Here is a 25,702-nt window from a genome sequence, read left to right as displayed (position 1 = left end):
CCCTCAGAGTGTTCCTACAAATACAGGCTCTGTGAATATTCAAGACTCTTGTTCCCTAATTTTCTTGCAAACAAAAGTTGACATAGATATTTGTAAAGAACAAAGGGAGGGTGTGATGAAAACAAAAAGCAAACACGCCTTCTTGAGGTATTTAGCAGCTACTGTTTGTGAAATTCATTCATTCCTACCTTGCAAAGTACTTTTAAGACATGACAAAATACCATGAATTTCTAGGACATTTGTAAGCATGGCTACAGTTAGCTAATTAAGAGAATAAAAATGCTAAACTGTAAATTCAGACATCTATTCCAGTCATTTTCTGATTCAATCATGAGTGATAGAAAGACATGTTCTAGTGATAGGACAGGTGGGAACAGCCGCCAAGTTGTGTCAGGAGAGGTTCAGGTCAGATATTAAGAAAAATTTCTTCTCTGAAAGAGTGGTCAGATACTGGAATGGGCTGCCCAGGAGGTAGTTGAGTCACCATCCTTGAAGATGTTCAAGAAATGTGTAGAAATTGTACTGAAGACCAAGGTTTAGTAGGGAAATGCTGGAGGTATGTGGACAGTTGGACTAAATGATCTTGGATGTCTTTCCTAACCTTAGTGATTCTATGAAAACTGGACAAACTCTTAGCTAAAATTTTGTTCTCTAAATATGTATCTACAGGCTACACTTTGTTAGAGAAAAGTGTAAGAGTTGAGTCTTCTCGAAGTCCTTAAAAATCTCAGCTTAAAACAGTTTTTATCACTTTACTTGTGGGAAAATAAGTTGCAATACATTAAAGTCAGCGAACTCATACTACGTCAAATCTGCACAAACAGAATTGACCCTATAATAGCCCTTCACTGTACCCTATTAAAAACTTTCATGTAAAATTGGAATGTTATCCTGTGCATTTCACCAGCCCCTGCAGTCCAACACTAATTCAGCAGTTCTAAATTATTTCCTAATTTCAGGTACATTTAAATAAAAATGCATCAGCCACTTATCTATTCAGTGCAAATTCTACAGCAACTGGAAAGTCTGAAGCCATCTGGAAACTAGTGGGTTCCCTCAAGTACTGAGCCATGACTTGCATGATTCTTAAGAATGGCATTTTCAGTCCATAATCACTTCTTCCCTGATACATGCCTATGTCAATCTCAATATTTGAAACATCCAAAACAAAGCAGGTCAAAAGGAATAGCATGTACACAAATCCATGCCCTTCAACATGGTCAAAAAAGAAAGCAAAATAAGGACCAGGCAAATCCAGATGGCTCTTCATTAAAAGTATGCAACTCTACAAATCTTTAACATTATATTGTTGCATAAATTCATTGCTCAACAAATACTCATAATTTATTTCTGAATGACAAGCAAGGAATAGCAATTTCTTGTGACAGGCCAGAGAAACCATGGCCCACAGACACAAAAGCATTTTAGCCTGGTTGAGGTTTAACCCACCAGGTGGCTAAGGCTGTGGCTAATCACAGTTGCTCACTCACCCCCCGCCTTTCCCAGTGGGATGGGGGAGAGAATTAGGAAAGAAAATAGTAGTGTGTGGGTTGAGATAAAACTATTTACTAACATAGAGAAAGAATAACAGTTATGACTATATATAGTCATTATATATGATATATATTAGATTATATATAATATAGTCTATTTTACATGTTATAATTATATTATAATTATATAATTGTCTATTTTATATATTTATATATATGAATGTGTAGAAGAAGTGATGCACAAGCAATTGCTCACAACTCTCTGACCGATGCCCAGCTAGTCACTTGAACTGCAGAAGAGTGGGATAAACTATCACTCCATTCAAAACTCCTTCTGCATGATGTCACATGGTTTGGAATATCCATCCCTTTGGCCTGTTTAAGTCAGCTGTTCTAATACTATTCCCTCCCAGCTCCTTGAACCCTTTACTGAGAATGGCCTTGGTTCCGTACATTGCTGCTTAGTAGCAACTATAAACATCAGTGTGTTAACATTGTTTTCTCCCAGAACCCCAAAAAACCCATTATACACTGGGTATAGACACTGAAGAAAACAATTCCATTCCAGTTGGAATTAAGACACCAGGACCTAAATAAATAGCCTTCTAAAGATTAGGAACTTTTTTAATTAAATCAGCCCTACAGCCAGCAGATGAAAGATGGGAAGAAAATGAGGAAAAATCCCTCTTAATCTTGGAGTACAAATTGCTCTCAAATTTGACTTCTAAGCTCTTTGATGGTTCTTCTGTAAGAATTAGCTGCTTCAAGAAAACAACTACTCTCATATAGCTTACTCCAAGGACACATCATCCTACTACAGCAGTCTCTCATGTACTTCATCACTGAAATAATTCGTAAGATTCTGAAAAAGTGCAGTTGCCAAGAGCATCCCAATCCTTTACTTCTTTGATATCATCATAGAACAGAGAAAGGCATTTCTGTGCAGCTCAATAGCTTCTGGTAAGCAGTTCCAGAAGTATCTGCATAAACAGGTTCCTACATATCATAACCTCCAAAGGCCTATGTAAATACTTAAGAACAAGAGCAAACAAAAAGCAATTAGATAATCTGAATAGTGTGAGAGATAACATTACTGCTGGAGTTGCTGGTCTATTCAATGGTCAGCTAGAACTAAAGAACATTTCCACATCCAAAAATAAACCCAACAGAATCAAACACCATATACAGGGAGTATGTCTTCTTGGAATACACATACACATCAGGCACAGTTAAACTCACACTCAGCAGAAAAAAGAAAGAATGAGCTACCTTTAACTCCTGCAAACATTTACACTGAGTAAAATTTCACAAAGCATTTTTTTTCCTAAAGCCAGTTCATTGACATTTTCCACAACTAATTTATTACAGAACTCATATATGGATCCCATGTCCACATTCTTCAGTAAGATGGATTTTCCGATTTATTCCATATCACAAATGGCACACAACATTTAAGGAAGATATTCACATCTGCACACTTCAATTCTATGATTGTTTTCGAGTACTGAATGTTTGGATATATTTATTCAGTTTTAGGCTAGCTAAGTTCTAGGATGGACTTTCTATATCTTTTTATTATCTGTAGAAGATTATGGAATAAATGAAACAACTCTGTTTCCTCAGACTGGGAGTTCTTGCATGTTTTAAGTAGTACTGTCATCCAAATCCAACTACCTAAACTAGTGAAGTGACAGGGTATGCTAGTACCAGCCTTTTCACTTGCTGAAGACCAGGTTACCTTGACAGCAAAGCAACCAGCTGCCTGCAGAACTGGAGAAACAAGTAACATGGCAAAAAATTAAGGAGCAAGGAGATTAGACTATAGAAATCCCTGAAAACAGAGCAGGAACTTTTTTTCTTTTAAATCACATCCAGGTTGGAACTGGAACTTGAAACATTAATTGGAATTTCTTATGAGAATAGGAAAGAAATGGCAGAAAAAAGTAACATTTTGATCAAACTACTAAATGAACACTACAGAAGAGATGGGATTTATTCCAACTTCACTGTTCCTACCAGCTCAGAGGCTGAATATTTATGTGAAAACTGACCTATTCACATCTTGTCAAACAAATGCATACCTTATGACTAGTTCAGATTTCCTCAGATATACACAAAACTAAAATACATAAAACTAAGAACCGTCCTTTTTACAAAGGCTGTACAAGATGATTGAACAACATTGTTACTGGCAGTGCTCCCATTTCAGGAGATTCATTCAATACCCCAGCACATAGTTTACATTAATTTCATTTTTTGTTTTCCTACCCCTTTATACCTTTACAGAATTCTCCAAGGGATGTCCCAGTCCTATTGTGTACTGTTGCACTCCAGCTGCAAAAGGGCCAGGACTTGGGCTAGCGTATGTGAATACTTGAAGGGTCACAGGGTCAGAAGAAATTGGCTGCTTCTGCTCTTTCACTCTTCTCTGAGAAACTGTTCTACACCTCATCACTAAGAAATACACCTCCCACGATCGTTTTTGCCTAATGCAACCAAAACACACTAGTAGAGAGTGTGAGGTACTGGAAGGATGAGGTCACATTCCAATCAAACAGATGTTGAAAAAAAAAAATCACCTTTAGAAAGACCTTGGGAAAGTAAAATCATTTCTATTCATGCTGCTTGTAAAGATGTGCTTTATAATCAGTGAAATAAAGTCAGGGTTCGAAAGCTATCTGTCTGCGCTCAAGCATAACAAAATGTTTCCTATGTGTAAATTCATAGTTGTGGTAATCTATATTTCTAGCAGTTCAGAAATAATAACACCAAAACTGAATTCTGTGATTCAGCCATGTGAGCTGCATAGCAACAGTGAAAGCAATGGATATTTTCCCCCTTACTCTTGTCAATGCATCTCAATGTTGGGGAAGCAGGTTTTCAGAGATTCCTACCCCTTCAATTCTATGTCTAAGGAAATACCACAGTGAAGACGTGACTAACATTTACACTGGCAGTTTCTAACTTAGGTAGCAGAATAAGACCTCCACTTATTCAGAAGGTGATGAAGGCACTGTTCAGAGAAGCCACAGATGTCCCTTCTCTGGCAGTGCTCTAAGTCAGGCTGGATGGAGCCCTGGGTAACCTTTATTTAGTGGTAAGTATAGTGGTAAGTATCCATGCCCATGGCAGGAGGGTTGGAATGAGATTATCTTTAAGGTCCCTTCCAAACCAAGACTTTCTACAATTACATAAAAATAGCAACTAATCTCAGCAATAATCTGAGCAGATTTACATCCAACAATATAAATAAGTACAAGTAGATCTATCTACTCTTCAGCACAGATTCATTCATCTTTCACTAGACTAAGGAATGTGGCACCTTCTATCAGAAGCCTTTGGAGGAGGAATATTTATACTATTTGCCTTGAGTTGTTCTCTTGGCTTTTGTCTACAATATTTTAATTATGCTGCCATACCCAAAATATATTTTTCTTATGTGCTGGATCTCAAACACTTGAACATATACAGAATTTGTGTTCACACTACTAATTCTAGAGACCCCTCTATATGAAGCCATTAGAAACTTCATTTTTGTCCAGTTATGCTAGTAGTAGTAGTTAATAGTCAATACAAAACCTATACTTTTGTCAACTTCCAACCTGAGGGGAACAAGATAATGACCATAAAAGCAGTACTTTATGGAAGGAGGGATTTTGATTCTTTGTTTTTGTTTTGCTTGATTTCTGGTTTTCTACCAGTTTGGATTAAAGACTGCAACTTTCAGATTTGGGTGCATATTTCTTAATCTATCTGGATGCTAAACTTACATATACCTTAAAATGGAAGGAGGGAAATGTTTGATCTTCTCTAACAGAATGCCTACGTATACTCAAAACCATAGACAGATTCGAAGTACTGAAGTTTGTCTATCAGATAGACTAAGTGTTCAAAAACTAGTCAAAATTGAGTAGAAATTCCCCGCTCACAAATGACAAGAATACTACAGTAATGAAAATATATATATATGTTTGCTAACAATGTAATCCACAAGACAGGCAACGTGCCAAATCAATTTCCAAGGCTCAAAAAGCAAATGGAGGCTGAAGCTTATACTTCATAGCTGGTTTTGTAGTGTGGTAGATGAAGGAGCACTCATTAGTTACACTGGTTCAGACACTGACATAGTAATTTCTAGTTGTGAAACAGCAACAAGACTCATTAGAAGGTGGTATCTTAAAATTGCAATAGCTGTTTTCACTTGCACATATAGTATCCTGTCACTGACAGTGAGAAAATCTCCAGTGAGACCTGAAGATTTTCTAGGGTGGTAGTACTAAGTATTACTGCACAAAATACAAAGAAGTTAAGAAAGGAATTTCTGATAGTTTCTACTAGTTTGAAGATATTCAGTTGAAAATGCATTACAGATTCAGCTACAGCAACTGAAATTATCCATTTAAGTAAGTCATGGAAAAATAAAGCATCTTCTACATTGACCCGGTCAAAGTACACTAACAACTATTTTGTGGCTGCAGATGATTTAGGTTTACTTAAACTGAATCTCTAAGCAGGAGTTTCAAAGCTTCCCAACTTTTTCTTTCTTATCAGCTTGTAAAGGTATCTTCTGAAAAGGTACATAATTTTCACTATCACTTATATTAGTTTGAATTAATTGTTCCCCCTCATTTTGAAATAAATCAGCAATGATATAAAATTCAGTGGAAAAAAAATATACACTGTTTGAGTACTTTTTTGTCACTTAAGAGAGTTACATAAGTTACTATATAAAAAAAGGAAAAGCAAATATTCTATTCTTCTCCCTGTATTTCTGGCAAGTTGGCAGTTGCTCAAGAATGATCAGAGAATGGTCTGTTTCTCAAGGACCTCTGGAGATTATAATAAGTTAAATCACAATCTTAGGAAAATGCCTAAAGCATTCAAAAACAAAATAAAAATCTTCCTTTAAAAATAAGAAAAATAAGAGTTCTGCACTCCAAACTGGCTGAGAGGCAGGGATACTATTAACAATGATTGGAGGAAATTTTGAGATACTCTACATTGACAAAGACTCAGACAAGGCTGAACTTCTGCCAGAATAAGCACACTTCATCTGGAAGAGGAAAAAACTGAAAACAATGTCATTTGTAAGCAAAAGTAAAGCAGTACAATGGTTCAATGGTATAAATGAGACCAAATTAGCAAGCACAGGGTTGGAAAAAGATGGCTAGAAGGGGAAGAACAGCTTAACAGCCCTTAAAGTTTCCCATAACCACATAAACATTAGAAAAAGTCCTTAAGTCTGAATGTGACTTTACAGTATTTTTCTGTACTATGATCATCATTTCCTTATCAGAGGGACAGAAACTAAGGCAAAGGAAGCATCAGTGCAGGCTAACTTGTTCTCTGCTCTGTGACACAGCTTGTTCGTAACATTTATAAATGGGATATGAGTAGATGAAATGCAATTCAGGTAGCTAGGGGCTGGTATTTAAGGCACCCCCATCCCCAGCATCTCTGCTAGTACTGACTTCAGATGATTCTGCTAATTATGGACTGGCTGTACATTTATCATCCTTAGGATTTAACCTCTTTAGTTCAAAGTTTAGTTCAAAATTCATTAACAACTACACAGCAAAAAGGTTCTCCATCTTATCATACAAATTCAATCCAATACCTTCATGTACATAGAAACTATACTGTAATATAGCGTTTGGCAGCCAAGTTACTGAAATCTGGATCTTAATTCCCCTGTGTTAGTGACTGTGACACAAACAGGCATGAAAACATTCTCACAACATGTCTGTGAGAAGACCACTCGTGGTCATCATACAAAGCTCTAGCACAGAATCATCTTTTGGGACATTAATTTACTTTGGTATTATTGTTATTACTACTTCTAGCATGAGACACCCATTTAATACATCAAACATTAGAACAATTTTTTTTTAACAACTCTGAAGCAGCTACTTTGGCCTTGCATGTCAACATCTAAGTAATTTTAATTAGAACACGACTGATAAACATGAATATTCATTACTAGTTCTGTTAATGTTAAAATCATTATGTATATGCTTCACAGTATGAGATATAAATACACAGATTATCTGCATACATAGTTTCTACTGCATGGTGGTCAAGTATTTCGAACTAGAGTAATACAATTCTGATATCTTTTGACTCCTGCGTGAATTCTCATAGTAGAAACAGATAGATGGAAGTAGGATGGGTGAAGTAACTGCTTAATAGCATTGCCTTTCTGATATTAATATATTTGATTATCTATTGGTGTCAATGTACAAAAATATAACAGATACATTTATCCTTACATTATTTCCAAATAAGTTTGTTCAAATTACTGTGTCCATTCAGGAAACTTCTGATTTCCTGCAGGGGAAGTGCAATACTAAATAAAGGATGCAGCTATAATGTAGTAAACATTATAGTGTCTCTATTAAAAATATACAGAAAACAGGATTATTTTTTATCTGTTTTTAAAGCTATTACTTTCAAACACTTAATTTTACAACTACAAGCCAAAATAGAGTTATCAAATGACAGAAAGGAGACTGAAAAATAATTAGTTATTTCCATACAGTTTAATTACATGTCATTTTTGTTTTGGAATATTTTTCAAAATCAGTAAAATAATGCCTTCTTGTCAGAGCATTAGACAGGCTTTTATACTCCAGGACAAACTTCTTACATAAAATTGAGATACTGGAAATAAAACAGTCATGATATTTGCTTTCTTTTGGAATTTAAGTTACAGAAAGAAATCTTGCAAGATATTTATCTAGAAAAAGAAATCTCGCAGAGTAGTTTATTTCATCCATTTCTTTGTTTAAACAAATTTTATTATCTTTATTTCTCACTGCTTTCGTACAAGTTGATGAACCGAGTGATATTTTTCCACATTAAGCCCGTATTTTTGTAACCTACAAAAGCTATCTGTATCAGTTAGCAAGTAGATTGGCATCACACTGCTAGACACCATGTGACAAGAAAGTCTTCATCACTAACTACAGCTGATCAAATATACCACTGCAAACTGCTTACTGAACCTAGCATGAGCTATGACTTAATAACAATTTGATTGAACTGCTTTCACCACAGTGAGAGTGGATACATTAGTTCCTGGCTGATTCCTTCAAGTATGAGAATGCTCAGCCAGTTTGGATGATGTCACATAGGACTTCAGAGAATTTTCAGTTGTGCCTTTATGATAAGCTGGGGTAACATACTATACATACTGCCTATAAAGTCTCTACAATCTTAACCCTGATACTGCTTCTCAATTCCATTATATTGGGGCAACACCTGAATACAGATGAGAACTCAAATAAGAACTTAATTCAGATGTTCTCTTTTGTGAAAAGAAACAAGAGTGTTCTCAAGTTTGTTAATTTAAGTATTTACAAATATTGTTTTGGAGAAGGAAAAGAACGCAATGGGAAAATTCTTGAATAAACATCTCTGAACATGCAGCCTGTTCAGTATCTGACTAAGCATAACTTGCCACAGCAAGTCACGTTATCCCATCTCCACTTCTGCTTCCAGGCAGTTAGGCAACTATAGCTCCAGAAGACTCTTGTGACCAACACATGATGCTGACACAAACATACTACCTATAATTCAGATAGAAAATGCACTCTGAGATTTTTATTTGGTGACACATGAAGCACAGCTTCCTGAATACAGCAGATCTAAAGAAATAGTACATTCTCTCAGATTTGAGTGAGTTCTGCTTTATTTTAGTTGCAGAATAGAATACAGAAAAACACACAAGCATAGACAAGCATACATGTTCTCGAAAAGCATGACTTACTCTTCTGTCATATATAACACAAACAAAAGCAGTAATTTTTCAGCCATAATACAACCAAAAGCCTCAGTTTTATATGTGCATTTCTTCCAGTACTTAACTGTGACTGTCATCAGTCAAAAATAGTATATTCTTTTTGACCTTAAACCTTAAGCCTGTATCCAGAAGAACGCAAGTACTTCAGTCAATAATACAGCTTTCCTTAGCAGGTATGCATAAAAGAGCATGTAGTACTTCTCATTATTTAATCTGCTGTTTATCAGGAGATAACAGGCAAATACCTGGCAATGTGTTTCCAAATATATGATTACTTGTTCATATGGAATTACTATTTTAATTAGTAGTTACAAGCACCCAGTAAATAATATTTCTCCTAAGGCTTAAATTAGGTCACTTAGCATGGACACTATCAGAAGGGTTGGTACCACTCCTCTAAGTGCCTCAGGACTTTAATCACTTAGGAAGTATCTACTTCATTGCATATGCATAGCTCATCTGAACATTTGTCTGTTGAAGTTTCAGAACTAAATCCTGAAGTCAGGTCAGTGAAACAACTACTGATGAAATAGGATATTTTGGGAGAAACTCAGTTACACACTGCATCAATAAAGATGCACAGACAACCTCTATAGAGTCAGTGGCCTGCAAAAACTTTAAGTGCATTGCTTCCTGACTGATCCCTGACTGCAGCAAAATGCAATATTAACACCAATTTAGCAAGTTTTTATATCACTTTATATTCAAAGAAGGACATGCCCTTTTAACTTTGCTTATTTATTTTAGAACACAAAAAATTAGGAAACAATAGCAAAGTGGTTTTTTCCTGTTTTTTTTTATTAAAAGGTTGCTATCACGTAAAAAAGGAAACAAGTAGATAGTTCTCCTAGGAGACACGGTGATTTGTTGATGAAACTGAAGGTATATCCCTTAAGGAAATGAATGTTTTTCTCTTGAATGTACAGAAATACACTCTGTACTGTCACATGCAGGTACCATCATTTGTGGAGAATATTGATAACACACCAGGCATAAATACAAGTAAATTCACATTGTCAAGCTTTCCTCTTCAGTCTCAGAGAAGAGGTAATCAAAATAAAGATACCTCATCCAAAGCAGACAAAGGATTTCCAGAGATTTCCCCACACTAGGAAAGACACTGAAGACAAAGTCCCAAATAATCACTAGTAAAATCAGTCATGAGTACATCTTAGAGGTTGTACATACATCCTTACACTGCTTTATAATTTCCTCGCATTTTGGTTGACAACTCCTAACAGATGAACTGAAAACATTTAAGAAGGGTATGAGAAAACACAAGTATGATGAAGCTGGAGGAAGCAGTAGTTTGAGCTTACACCAGAATCTTATGAATGACAGCATATTTTGAGAGAGTGAATTGCAGGATTAATTAATAATGTTGCGTAGCTAATAATTAATCTATTTCAGATTTGGCATTGTATTACTCAAAGAAAAAAGATGACTTTGGGATTGAAAATATAGATCACAAAAGTATGGTAAAGACATGGTTTAGGGAGTCCTTTCAGGACTTCCATCATCAGAAGCGAAGAGTCCTGCAAATTCACTGAATAGCTTTTTCTCCTTATAAAGATATAGACAGCACTAGCTTGAATAGTCTTTTGCTTATAACTCCTTTTCTCTCACCTCAATTCAATGCTTTAGAAAAGATATAGCATAATTCACTCCTTGTCTTCTTGGCCTTGAATCTTTTTCCAATGAAGTCACTGGCAAAATTCCCATTGAGCAGAACAGTGGGAATCAAACTTTAATTCCCCATTATTAAGACTGTCACATTTAACACTACCTTCCTTGTCTCTCATCATTTGCCACTAATTATTTGGGGCAACAAATGTTCTTTTTTATTAAAAAACCTGCTGCTTTCCATCTTTGGTGTCACAAATAATGAAATAAACCATGTGTAAGCCTCAGAGATATCTCACATAAATCACATAAAAGTAAAACTGGGATTTTTTAATTATTTATTTCACATTTTGACACTGTTTCACTATCTTACAAGAATATTAATCTTCAACAAACTAAGAGTAAGGTAATAATCCTGGAGGAATCATCCCATTATAAGATAATGGCTGGATTTTCAGTTAATGGACCAAGCTGAAGACAAGGGCAGTTAACACTATAACAAACTACAGTAATATAACCAATTTCAAGGGGATTATTGCTATCATAAACTGTATTAAATGGTTTATAAAAGCAATGGCTTGGGCTATTTTTTCTTTTTTTTTTTTGGTTACATGAAGTAAAGTGAATGAGAGTCTGCTTTGTTAAATAGGTTGTTTCCAACCAATTTTCTAAGCATTCAGGACACAGAGAATGCTTCAATAGTTGTATAATTAATATTTTAAATGCACCAGAGGTTATTCTTTGTCCAATGGGTGGGGGAAAAGCCATTAACTCTTATGTGATCGGATTTCAATGAAGCTAGTCTGTAACACTATGTAGAAAAAAGGTACCAAATTCAGACTGCACTCAGTTCCACCACAAGAGCCCATCACTTGATCATTTAAAAATCCTAATCTGCCATCTGATTACATTACAAGGTCAAAGGAGAAAGAAAAATATGAAGAGACCTGCTCAGCACTCAGTTTTACAAGTAAACTAGATTAGTAACTGCCAAGGAGAAAGTCAGGCTGTATTCACTTCTGTACTTTGACTACACAGCAGAAATAGAGTTTACCTCACTTACTTCCAGATATTACGCACATTTTCTTCAACTGATAACTTTCTACTTAAAAGAATTAATTTAAGATGGAAGTCATTTACTCAGATAACACATTTCCAGCTGGCTTAATAGTAATTCCAACTTCAGCAACCAGTCAGAAATTTTCAATTCCCATTCCATCTAAACATAAGAATCAAACATAAGAATCTGAAATTAACAAAATACTGGAGAAAAGAAGGGAGAAGAGATGAGAGTAATAAGAGATATGGGGGGGAGAAGTATGTGGAAAAAAAACATACAAGGAGAGAAATACATAGTGCACTGAGCCTTTACTATGTATCAACTAATGCTTGAGCTACTCAGATAAACATTATAAACTAACATTGTGTCTGTGGTATATTACCACATTATACCACAGTTGCAACTAGCAGCAGAGTGGTCTTCAGACTCCCAGCTTAGGAAAAGTAGTATAAAATTACTGAAAGACTCCTACAGTAGTAACAAAATATCACCATTTTTTACTTTAATCTCTACTGTTCAGCAAGATGAGAAGCATTGAGGGAACTACCAGACTGTGCAATACTATCCTAATGGCTTTCATAACATGTGTATCCTTCATCCAGAAAATGAACTGAGTTTACCATAGGACTACACCTCTTCATTCCTCTACTCCATTATGTAGGATCTGTTTGGATTACTGTGGTTTAAATATGCACCTTGAATAGCACCAATTAGGCATCACAATGTAGGATAGTATAGCTTTGAATCAGTTTCTAATATATAATCAGAGACAGCATTTGAGAAACAAAAATACTTGTTCATTAAGAGAATTAATAGCAGGATGGAATGATAAGGCCTGAAGTTACTTAAATAACTACTTGTACATAAAAAAGCCCTGAAAAACTAAAGGTTCCTTGTCTGTGGACACTGTGTATTGAGTGCAGTTAATCATGTTCTTTTGTGTTATCTGTGACTCACATATTTCCTTAGAGTGTCTATTTGAATAGCTGCATCAGAGAACATAAGAAAATGTCATGCTGTTCCAAAAGGGCAATCATCAAAGTGGGATACATAAACATGAGCATAGACCATCAGATGCATGGTGCCTCTTTGCTTTTTGCAGCACTGGTAAGACCTCAGCTAGAATATTGTCTGTCAAGGGGGATGTGGCTCAACAGCATGGCAACACAAGTTGTCACTGGTTCAGAAGATGTGACCAAGAAGAAACAATAAGACTTATTCAATTTAAAAACAGGAAGGACTGAGGGAAAAAGTCTTCAAATACAAATCTCTCTCTCTCAAAAAAAAAAAAAAAAGAAAATAGTTCCCCATATTCATACTCAAAAGGCTAAAGCAATAAGCTTAATGGAAACTCTGGCAGCCTAGGACCCTAAGTCTTACTCTGATCTGTCACATGACCTCAGATGTGTTTAAGGCTGTTTAATCCATTAGCCTCAAAAATATGCCCAAGTTTAGGGGATAAGATTTTTTTGAGTCTTTATATACAAAAAACACCACGCTCTACTGGTAACTAATTCTTGTTTCAAGTAACAGCCATAACAATACTAATTACAAGCATTCAGATATTTGATCCACTAGCTTTCTCTACATCTAGTTTACTTGGCATAAGCCTATTGACAAAGCATCAGCAATATGTGAATTTGCTGATTTGATACACTATCAGGAAAGAAACATCTTTTCCTTTTCTTCCACATAGCAAATAAAGATGTGGATGGAAGAACACATGCACCGAATTCTAACTTCTCATGTTAAGTAATATATCAGTAAGAGTAACAATAATACCTGTTAATTTGCATTGCATGAGAAGTACTTGCTTTCTTAATCAGATAATAGTTTCTCATCTTTATAGTGAAGTTAGAAATATTGAAATTAGACCTTTAAATTAATTTAATAATCAGGATAACAGGTCACTACATATGCCATAGAAGTAAAATATCATCAGTTGTACAGCTTTATAATTCATTTATTGCCTTCCTTGCACACTCATTACATAGATTCTTTTCTGTGCCAATGTTATTTCATTTCAGAATCCTTCATTGTAGGGTTTTTTTTCCTGTTCGTGAAGTGGCTAAACCAAATCCTTGGTAGATCTAGCACATTAGCCTTCTGGCATCCATTTCAGACATCCTATTAACTTTGACTTCTGTCCTTTCATGCTTCTTCAAGCCTTATACCCTAAAAGTTGCTGTATAAAAACTTCACACATTCCTATATCTAAAGTATAAGTAATATTTTAGAACAGATTAGTTAAATCTTTTCTAATTTCTTTATCATCTTAGTTGTAAGTGACTCAGTTGATTCAAACTTATTCAAATGGAGATCATGTGTTCCATGATGCCACTCTTCATTCTGGTCGAAGCAGAACAAGAGGGAAGCATTCCTCTTAGCCAGGACATTAGGAGAATAAGGGATGGCATTCACCACCTTTATTCTTCCTCTCAAAGAGGAGTCCCTCAGTGATGCCATGCTCTTCCACATTTTGTGCACTCAACCATGTACTGACATGTAGTAAAGTAAAATAAAGGGACATACTGCTTACATTTTCAAGAGTATTTGCTACTGATAAAAATTCTAGCACACAGAATACACTCACTCAATAGCAGCCCTAGCAATTGGCCTCAGTAGTAGTCAGCTTCCTTCTCCCAATGGAATATCAACATGAAAGACTTCTTTTTGAAATAAAAGCCATATTCCTCTTTCTCATAAGTTCCATTTTGTTATTTTCTCATTTTTAATGCATTCTTTTGTACTAGTTTATTTTGTACTAGTTTACTCTGTCCAAAGGGCTATTTGCTATTTCTTGAACTGAAAGTGTCAAGAATATGCTGGTTACTTCATCTTTTTAATCATAAAAATGGATTTAACCCCAGTCACAGCAGTACCCCTCTGGAACATCTCATCACTGACTGTGATCCTTTTCAATTATGGACTGTGAACAGGCACATGAAATTCCCTCTCTTTTTTTTGTACAAGATAGATCATGCACTGTTAAAAAACTCCTTTGACTTTACCAGTATTGATTAGGGGAGATCTGGACTGTTCCCATGCTGCCTTACATCCTGTATATCTAACTGCCTCACTGGCTGCGCATCTATATTTCACTGCAATCTGATTACAGCACACAACTGACTCTTGATTCTCACTACTATGATTTCAAGGCAACAAGCAGTGAGGAACATAAGGCACCATTGCTAAAAGACTGGGATTTTTGAGCCTTCTAAGGAAGCAGCTGACCTCTGACTTGCAATTGGTAATTTTCTGACTTTTAGAATCTCCGCAGTCTATGCTGCATAAAAACTGTCAGTTAGCTTAACAACCTGCACACATGCAGCATAACGTCTTTCAATAACACTGTCTGCCAGGAGTCACCATCCGCACTTCTGCTGAGAACAGCCAAACTATCACACAGGGTTATACACTAAGATAACATGGGAATAACAGACAGTATTTCTCACCAGAAATACCAGGGTGAAAGAAGGCTTCACATTGATTTTCAAGGTGCACAAAGATTCAGATTTTTATATTGGTTCTATTAAATTCCAAGGTAGACAAAGCAAGGAGAGTAAAATTATTGAAGCAAGGCCTTTTGGAATGTAAGACTTTTCAAGCCCATGACATCCAGTTATGCCTTCCTATGACATGTTCTGAAGGAGTGAAAAGCAAAACTACTCCATCCATCAGCCTTCAGAAACCAGAGTGATTGAAGCATGTAGATGGTGGGGCAGGCATGTGGAAATTCAAGCTTTGTTTTGACTAATGCAGGTGCAGCTGCTTATCTGGTATAAACTGATAAGGTATTGACAAAACATTATTATTACATAGGTCTCTCTGAAAATAATTCCTTCTACATATCTGTGTAGCTTCCCTGTAAATGAAAAGAGCACAATAACACTATTTGATTGAGCAAATTCTCAGCTACAGAACTCTATTTTTCATTAGCTAATCAGCATGGATGAGCTAATAAAGACACTTCATTTTGCAATGTGACAGCTGTGCATGGCATCCAGAATGTATCTTGTCTTTCATGCTACTGTCATCAGTGCTGAAACAACATCCACAGCCTCACTGCACTCACATCCACTGCCTGGTCTCAGCAAGCACCCATGAACGTCAGTGGGTACAATTTTTCCTGTATGGAGGAATTCAGTGACACACCTTTGGTTCATACACACTTCAATGTCAGATGGTATTTTGTCAGTTCGCCCCTCTTCTGCTATCTGTCGCACAGCAACAAAATATAATGGAATACCGGTGGGAATGTTCAACCTCTACTGCCATATCACCAAACATCTACCCCTGACATCATGGGTCAACATAAGTAAATGGGAGGCATCACTTCTGGATGAGCTCTCATACAGATATCACAGCTCTCTTTCTACTGAAGTTCTCAATATTCTGAGAATTTTGTAAGAACAAGAGCCAGCAGAAACAATACTGTGAAGTTCCTAGACATGAAGAATAAAATCCTTTTATTCCTCAGTATCCTTATTGCCATTTTAAAGAACCATACAAGGCAATCTGATGGAAAAGAGACAAATGCAGTTCTAGCCAACTTTTTTTTTTTAAACTGGTGTGCATGACTGCCAAGATATAGGAACACAGCAACTTGTTCTCTGCACCTCTGCTGCTTTCTAAGAAGTACTTTCCTGAAGAAGGTGGTTATATCTATACCTGTGAAAACTTCCCTACCTATGTGACAAAATGCACTGTTTCTTTGTTACTGTCTGAGACAAAGGATATTTGAGGGAGGATAAAAACCACGTAGAGCTGGTTCTGAAGGTACTAGATTTGCCTTAGAACTTCTCCATAATTTGTGTTCCCTTACAATAAATAGCTGTGCCAGAATAAGTACCATCATTATGCCTCCTTGCTCCCTTTCCTTGCTCACCATCCCCAGCAGTGTTTAAAGAAAGAGCAGATGTAATACTTAGGGAAATGTGTTAGTGGGCAATACTGAAGGTAGCTAGACAATTTGACTAACTGATCCTAGAAGTCTTTTCAACCTTAATGATTCTGATTTTATTACAAGTTACAGAATTATTTCGCATTTCTGAACAATGCAAATACCTCATCCTTAGGGCTTCTAGACCAAACAGTATTAATGACAAATTTCATTTTGAACCTACTCACTATAGAAAAATCATATCTAGTCTTCTGCCTCACTGAAAGTTGAGAAGCTGTTCAAATAAATTATACCTTTCCATTGTCATGAGGTTTACTGAGAATTCAGTTGAACTCAGGACAGATAGTTTTAAAATCTGCATAATAGAAGGCATGCAACACCACACAAGTTTGCCCAAGCAAGCCAGCCTATTACTTGAAAAAAACATTCACAGCTAAGTAGCAAAGGTAGACCGCAACACTAACACAGCTGTTTCTTTCAGTTCTTCAATTAGAAAGACAGAAGGTGCACCTGGGATCTCTACTGAGCCAGGACCCTACAGTCAAACACAAATTTGCCATTCTAAATGCAAGGATGAAACTCATGATTACAAGAACAACCTTCACCATTTTACACTTTCAAAAAGGAAGAGTTAAGCCTTAAACAATTCAGTCATTTGTAATAAAGATTCCATCAGTGCTGTGAGTTACAGCGTAAATTACTGTTGTATGTAGAAAATGAAAGAGAGCTACAATCAGGGCTTGTTAGAAAGCTTTTGACTGCAAAGTGATTTGCATTTCAGCATTTTATATGAATGTTTAGCTTTTAAAACAAGTATCACCAAAGCAGAGGACAGGCTGCAAGCCAGCTATTATTGGAGGGGAAAAATCAAGAGCTCAGAGGCCCACATAAGTGCTACCAGGACAATGCCTGAGGATGACTGTTAGCAAACATAACAATAGCAAGTTAATAGTGGCTAAAAATCACACATTAAGAAATTAAGTTTTCTTCTTGAAAAAGGCTATCTAGGAAGCAAAGCTGTGAGGTCTGCGAAGCACAGCAGACTTCAAATTTCTTACTTTGCTTCTAATCCTCTAAGGATCCTCTTACAGATTTTTAAGCATTTCAAAGCACTCACTCTTCATTCCTGATGCTTGGCACAACAAACAACTACTGATACGATAAATAAGTTGAATTACCTAGTTCACATTTTGAATGTCCAGACAGGCTTAGATAACAGCAACACTCCGCTTCTACACCAATAATATTTCTATGCTGAAAAATAAGCAATTCCACATGCAATTAACTACTCTATAATTACAGAGTACATACACACCACTTTAGAAGTCTACCAGGGCAGTATTATAGAACACTGTGCTGGAAAGGAGCATTTGCTCAAACTGCAACAAACCAACTTAATCAGCAAGTTGGCTGCCAAAATCCTCAAAGGCCACACTGCACATAATATTACCCTGAAGCAGGAAACCAAGTATTCTTAAAAATTCACCTTACCTGGAGCCTATGACCATTCTTCAGCTGCCAGAAGTTTCTCTATTCTTCCCTGAAACCAGATCAGACTAGTTCTTTCCAATGATGTTTCTACAAAGAAAGTTTGACTCACCTGTTCCTGATTCTTCATCTCCTACAGCTGGGCCAATTTTCTACCACTCTTCAGTAGTAACTTGAATCAACACCTTCATTACTAGAAAAAAAGTAACAAGTACATACAATGTTTAGAAAAATAAGTGCAAATTCCTAATAAGTATTACAATTTAAACATCAATTTGTAGCTGTTATGTATTCACCAGTCTCTTTATAAGCCAAACAAGACTGGTCCTATAGTTACACTTGTGATTTCTATAGATCAATTTCTATATTTCACAAAATTTCAAGGACTGAAGACTTCAATATTTAAGTATAGCATTTATCAAAACAGCTTTGCCAGCAGACAACAAATTGACAACTGCTGTTTAGAAAAAGTTAGATCCAGTAATAATTGTGTGCAGACAGATTTTCACAACCTCTGACCATTAACACAATACAGTAATTCAGTCTTTACCACCATTAGAGCTTGCATCAATTTTATTTGCCTTCAGTACCTCAGCAGTGCAAGAAATAACTCATTACCTTAGTAGAGCTTAATGAGAAACTTCTGGAATCCCCAACTTCTTTTTAACCTCACAGAATTCATAAGAGATACACTAAGTTAAAGCATACCTAAATTCTGATTTCTTTATTATATAAGGAAGAAATAATGGCCTTATGGAAAGCTTACCCTATATAGCAATACATGCCTTTTATCACCTAGCTGCTAACAACATACACTCAAATTATATCTGCTCTTGAAAAAGGGAATTTAATCACAGGTGGAGCAACACTTCAAAATACTGTTTTTATTCATGTATATGCTATCACTGAAGACAAACAGACTTATGAGACCTTCAAGAAAGATAGGATAACAGTGTACTGAGATAACTTTAAAGTTTTAGGAGGCTTAAGTAAGCATTCAAACTATCAGATACTCTTCTAAACATGCAGGCTTAGAAAATGTAACCATCAGATCAACACAATGGAATAATGTTACACCAGATGTAACAACAAAGGGACTAGCACAATAGAAAAGGTGTTAAAAAAGAAAAGGGAAAGTGCTCACCTGTCTTTGAAGGTCTAGGCTCACAAGGAAACCTCCACGAGAAAGTAATCTCCAACCAGAGATCCTTCCACAGTGGCAGTCAGCCCTTAAATGAGGTCTAAGAGAGGTGCAGCCAGGCTCCACCCCTTCTGGTCACACACCTAAATTGCCTTCACCTGTGCTCCCAGGGCTGATTGTGTCCTTTCCCCAGGTGCTCAATCAGTGGTTCAGGCCATGACTCAGCAGTTACCATACAGAGAGCCAAAATTGAACCAATTTACATGAATTAAATTTTGCTTGAAAAGGGCAGGATTAAGGAAAGTGAAGCATGCTGAAGAACTTCAGAGTTCACAGAGGATTCAAGGCGATAATGAAGGAGGTCACAGAAGAGAACAGTTTGTATTTTAATTCAATAATCTACTTCAATCCCTCCAAATGACTGCTTACTTTAGGCAAACTGCAATCAAATCAGGTCTCTATCAACCAGTTGCTAGGCTGCTAGTTGTTAAGGTGAACCGCTCTTACAATCATTTCAGTACTTTCTAGCCCTTCCAAAGAACCACTGCTGGCAGACACCACAAGCTGTGATTTGTCTTGTTCCCCATCTTATTCACCCAAGTTCTCCCATCTCTAATTCCTATATTGATTCCAGAATTTGAAATGATTCTTTATGAAAGTATTTTTAAGGAGTTTTAAATTCTCAATATTACCATGAATTTGGAGATGAAGTGGAATGAACTGGTATGTATCCACAGGTTAGTTTCCCACCATTTTTCAAGTAACAGAACTCTTAGAGGTAGGGATACTACAAAATGTTTATCAACTCTTAGATCTTTACTAAAGGGAAGAAAAAAAAAAGAAAAAAAAAGAAAAATAAATGGTTAAACACAGGCAAGACCAATGAAAAAGGGACATGACTCATAAAAAAACAGCCAAATCATTGAATCCTCTTCTATTCATAGAATCCTTTGCCACCTTCTCTAGCATCTCTGTACATTTTAATCTGGCAATTGCATTTAACATAAATCAGTAGTTGCGTGCATGTCAATGGTTTATGGGCTGGCTCAGCCCAGTTCAGTGACTAAATGGGGTGGAGGGACCCATGGACCCATGCCCCAGGACAGGGGGGAAGGGGAAGGGTAGAGAGGTGGGCCTAAACACAAAACAGTGGCAATGAGCTAAAGGAGAAAAATATACACTGTATATACTAAATTAAATAAAACAATGTATCATCCAAGACATCTAGGAGAAAGCAAAAGGTAGCTAATCTGATTTCCCTACCCCATGAAAATTTCCTTTTTTCCTTTTATTAGGCATTTGTTGAGGACCAGCCTACCCAGCAGGTCAACAGCTTTCTTATCATGGGGCCCCATTTTTTTTCTCATGGTCCTGGGTCCTCTTGGGTGACTGCAGCGAGTCTGCCAACTGCAGCTCAGGTTTGATGATCCTAGTGTTAATTGCTGTCCATAACTGCCGAATTGGCACATGCTGCCTCAGTCAGTGTTCAAATGTTTGAATTAGCATTCACAATAGCCTCAGAAAAGAGAGAGCAAGCATCTGCTGTGCCTTGTTTAGATATCTCCTGTTTCATATACATCTTTTATCCCCAGAAAAACTTGTGATGCCTGACCTTGATAAGTCTGAAAAATTTTGCCTGCACATGCTGCCAGACATTTTGTTCAATATCTAAATTTTTCTCCCTCTTGGTCAGCTTGTTGTATTTTGTTTTTCCCCTTCTGGCTTCTTGACCTTTTTTTTTTTTTTTCTTTTTCTTTTTCTTTTTTTTTTCCCCATAACTACTTCAGGTATCATTATGCAGAGGCATTGAAACTAAAGATCTTTCCAGCCATACCTTTTAAATGTTGATCCTGGTAATATCAGAAAAGCAGAAAGAAATTTTCTACAAACATATAGGAAAAAAAAAATCTAAATACTTCCCTAGAAAAGCAGAGAAGGCATTTCAAAAGCATCTAAGTAATTTAGAAACTTAAAGTACATTGACTTTTGATCAGGAAACTATTGCGCAGTGTAGACTAATAGACTATGATGATACTATTTTACACCTAGTTACAAAACTACCTGTGCATCATCACATATTTTGTGCATCGTCACCTTTGACAGTTACTGTATATATTTTTTTCAGTACATTAAACAAAAAAATCTGCATGGTATAGAAAGATATAAATGCTCTTTCCAATCCTTTGCTATTGTCCCTTGAGAAATAGGATAGTTAAGAGAGAAGATAAAGTGTATTTGTTACAGCTACATATGTTTCCTTCTACAACACATAAACACATTCCTAATATCGAAACATATCATAGAATGTTGGTTGGAAAGGACCTTAAAGACCATCTAGTTCCAACCTCATTGCCATGGGCAGGGATACTTCCAACTTGACCCAGCCTGCTTTGAGCTTTTCCAAGGAAGGGGTATCCATAGCCTCTCTAGGCAATATGTTCCAGTGCCTCACAACCCTCATAGACACACATTTAGTTTCTTTTTCCCAGTCTCACTGCCAAACTGATCTCACTATTCTCATAAAAATAAAAAATATGCCACCAAAAAAAAAAAAAAAATCAATGTTTATTTTGTTGTACTCTACATTTCAATTCACAGATAGAAAGAAAGAGCTCGATTCAAGGCTAAAGTCATAGACAGATCCTCCACTTCTATTCTTTGTGTGGGATTTTAAAGATTAATAATAAAAACTTGTCACTGTTCTAAATTTTTTAACTTCTTGTATCTCAAATGGTGTTATAAATTGTTAGTATATAAGTACTGTAGCTGCCAAGGAGGTATGGTAGCAGAAATTGTTCCTGTGGTGTCATCATCAGGAGTTGTTTTCCTCAAAAACAGGATGATGATGAGGACTGTTCCCTTTTTTGGAAACTGATATAGAGCCCGTATATCGAATTTCAGCACAGGTGAAATACAAAATATTTCTGTTTACACGGCAGCCAAAATTGATCACAATGAGGTTTATTAATGAGGTCTATGGGATGTGTATTTCTGCTGTGAAACTTGTTAGGTTTTGAGTCTTTTCCCCTTACACTTCCTCAATGACTTCCTGTGAAACATAAGAACTTCCTTCTTTATTCGTATTGCATATAATCTTCTTTTAGTAGGGTAGTATAAGTATTCAAAAAGAAAGTTATTCAGATTTACTTTTCAGAAAAACAGATCTGAATGATACACATCACCATTTTTAGATGTATATGCAAAGTAGATACAGTCCTCTTATACCTATTATTCTGCAGATTAAATCAGATTGAGCATTCTTGCCACAGTTTGCACGTATGTTGCGGCAATAGGAGTAGAATAATGTCCCACAGTTCCAACAGGGATCCTCAGTCTTTTCCATATTGTTGCACTATAGGTAGCCACTTGACAGTTATGCTCTCTCAGCCAGAAGGACTGGCTTAAAGAATTTAATAGTTATAATTAAGAAAATAAGACTGATGTAAATAAGGACATAAATGCTGAGAGTACAGAGAACTTTCAGTTTTTCCAATCAAGGGCATTCAGCACCTTTGAGGAATTTGTAGGAAAAGAGCACCGTGCACCTTTAGCGCGGCACTGATGTAAGTTCTCATCTTTCCTTCATCAAATAGGAAGCATTTGGCTGTGTTTTTACTGGATCAGATCCATGTTATTATATTGATAAAATAATGCATACCACATTATGGGTACACCCTACACAAATGCAAAATCAAGGCACGCTTGTATTTCAATTGATAAAACCTACAGTTTAGCTTTAAAACATGACGAAGGTGAAAGGAAGTGATGGTGCTTACACTTGACATAAAATATGTCATCATGACAAGATAAACCACTTACTACTTCTGAAATGGAGAAGAGTTCTCTCTGCCATTTTGCAGCCTGTTATCTTTGGGAACCTTCCACGGCTTTATAATATGTTCCTTCTATTTACCAAACTTACCGAATAATTTTTGCTTTCATCCCCATTTATATAATGTGATTACATGTATCTTAGACTGGTAAGTCCTGGCTTATTTTATTCCTAGGAGTTCTGCTAAACATCAAAAAGCTGAACTACTGCTAATTTTCCATTGTAGGGACCCAGGAGACACATGAAGTACAAGGAAAAAAAAAAAAAAAAGAACACTGTAGCAAATCAGAACTTTGAAATTTGAGGTACTGGGAAATAATAGCTGTCACAAGCTTGCCAACACTTTTGTATTGATGTGCTGAAGGTAACATTCTATGAATCTCTGAGCCTGCCAAAAGACAGACAGTATATGAAGGAAAGCTGGAGGAAAAAAATAAGAAGAAATTGAGGCAGACAGACAGAAACTTGGAAGCTTAGACTGAAAATGATTTTCTAATTTCTCTTCAGGACTGTGGATTATCTAGGCAATTGCATTAAGAAAAATGCCAACCAACTACTGAAGATCTGTGTAGACAGGACTAAAAAACTTCAACCCTTAAAGGAAAAGACAGAGAAAAAACACTGCATCAAGTCCTAGCTCAAAGAAATGACCAATCCCACCTAGAGACAAATAAAAGGCTATCCAAGTTAATCTTGTATGCTCTCTGAAGACAGGATGTGTACTTCACCCAAACTAGATCCTCTCAGATCCTTAGGAGAAACTGTAACTTTTCAAGCTTTATACACAGTTATTAAATTACATGCAAGGTGAAGATTTGCTTCTATAAAAAAAGAAGAATGTCTGCCTGAAGCTATAGCAAATTAATATTGTTGACCTTGGCCCTGACTCTGCTCCTGTTTAACTTAACAGAAATACTCCTATTGATTCCACTGAGACCTGGATCAAGCTTCTTGTTGAAGCAAAATTGAAAACTGTAAGTTAGAAAAATTTCAGGCAACACTAGGATTGCTGACATAAAACAGGGCATTCTAGTATCAAAGAATTGGTGTCTTCAGGTTGCTTTCTTTATTAACAAGAAAACCCTGTTTATGCATCCAAAAAGACACTGGAATCTTGGTTAACTGTGATAAGACATTTTATAATTATTTTTAGATGCAAATTATATCTGTGACTTCATGTATGTAATAACATATACATAGAGCATCTGATAGTCCTGGGCAGATTAGGAAGATTCACCTACTCTGATAACATGGGATAACCTCTTAAGACTACACCTGTAAAGTGACTATTCTAACTTAATGTCTATGAGAAATCTCTTTACTATTCTAGCGAATTTTAAAGGTATAGACTGTACCACTACATTACGAAACTGTTCATTTATACTACGGAAGGCTTACCTTAAGCTACTGTACATGAGAGCAGAGTCACACTATTGTATCATTATTTCACAGGAACGTAATTTTTCTACACTAAATTTCCAAATTAACATTTATCCATTACAGCTTCTTATAGTAACATAAATAATACATTCACTGCATGTTTACAAATCTTGCTTAAGGATTTCAAATTGGTATATATGGTATTTAATGTTAAATCACATTTCCTGCTAAAACCTGGGCAACCACATTCAATAACCTAAATCCTGTAAAGAGCTTTCTGCTCAGTGTACACTCGAATGAGGAAGAAACAGCATCCTCAACACCTCTTTAATCTCGGGAATGATAGAGTGTAAGAGTTAATTTCTGTTTATCATCTGAGAGGAGGAAATGGCCTGTTGTATGGCAAAAATATATTATCTATCATACATGGGGAGGAAAAGCACGAGATACTGTAAGTTCTTGACAGAGCTGGTTCCTGAAGTTGGCTATCTTGATTATCCAGTAATGCAGAGCACAGAGTATAGCTATGATTGTGCATTTCTAGACAGAACAAAACAATTTCTTATTCATAATTTTCACTAGCTTTGATTGCCTATCTTCAGAGTGTGTGGCTTATAATTTTAAGTAGATCATTTCAATGGCTCACATTAATAAAAATCTTTACAAGGTGGAAGCAAATGTCACTTTAAGGAATCCATACTTCAGAGAAAACAAAACAATTCTTTATTTCAAAGTAAGCAGGATTTATTTCTGCTGATAATTTTTTGTTATGTAACGTTATTGATGCTAGTATGTATATAGTTGAATTAATAAAAGACTATTAAGATTCAACACAAGAATACCCACTGGGCTTTGTCACTGGTATAAGCAAGAACTGTAATCCAGTGAATATCATTGATACGTTTACTTTGGGACTCACCAAGAGGGACTCCAGTTCCTCCTCATAATACAAAAAATGGGGAGTATCTCCAAACGTACAGA

At 36.1% G+C, this 25,702-nt stretch overlaps 1 long non-coding RNA gene across 3 annotated transcripts in view; it reads right to left on the bottom strand.

Moving 5' to 3' along the window:
- LOC107051851 overlaps positions 1 to 25,702 on the bottom strand; it is a 373,871-nt gene that overhangs the window by 139,129 nt on the left and 209,040 nt on the right. For 2 of the 3 annotated variants that reach the window (XR_005862189.2, XR_005862190.2), the window contains one exon: positions 18,481 to 18,561. This is a non-coding gene — a long non-coding RNA (uncharacterized LOC107051851). Of the gene's footprint in view, positions 1 to 18,480; positions 18,562 to 20,201; positions 20,366 to 25,702 lie in introns of those variants that run through there. The other variant, XR_005862191.1, reaches the window with a different exon arrangement.

This window comes from Gallus gallus, chromosome 9 (assembly GCF_016699485.2).
Source record: "Gallus gallus isolate bGalGal1 chromosome 9, bGalGal1.mat.broiler.GRCg7b, whole genome shotgun sequence".
NCBI lineage: Eukaryota > Metazoa > Chordata > Aves > Galliformes > Phasianidae > Gallus > Gallus gallus.
This window is presented reverse-complemented; position numbering and strand designations above follow the sequence as displayed.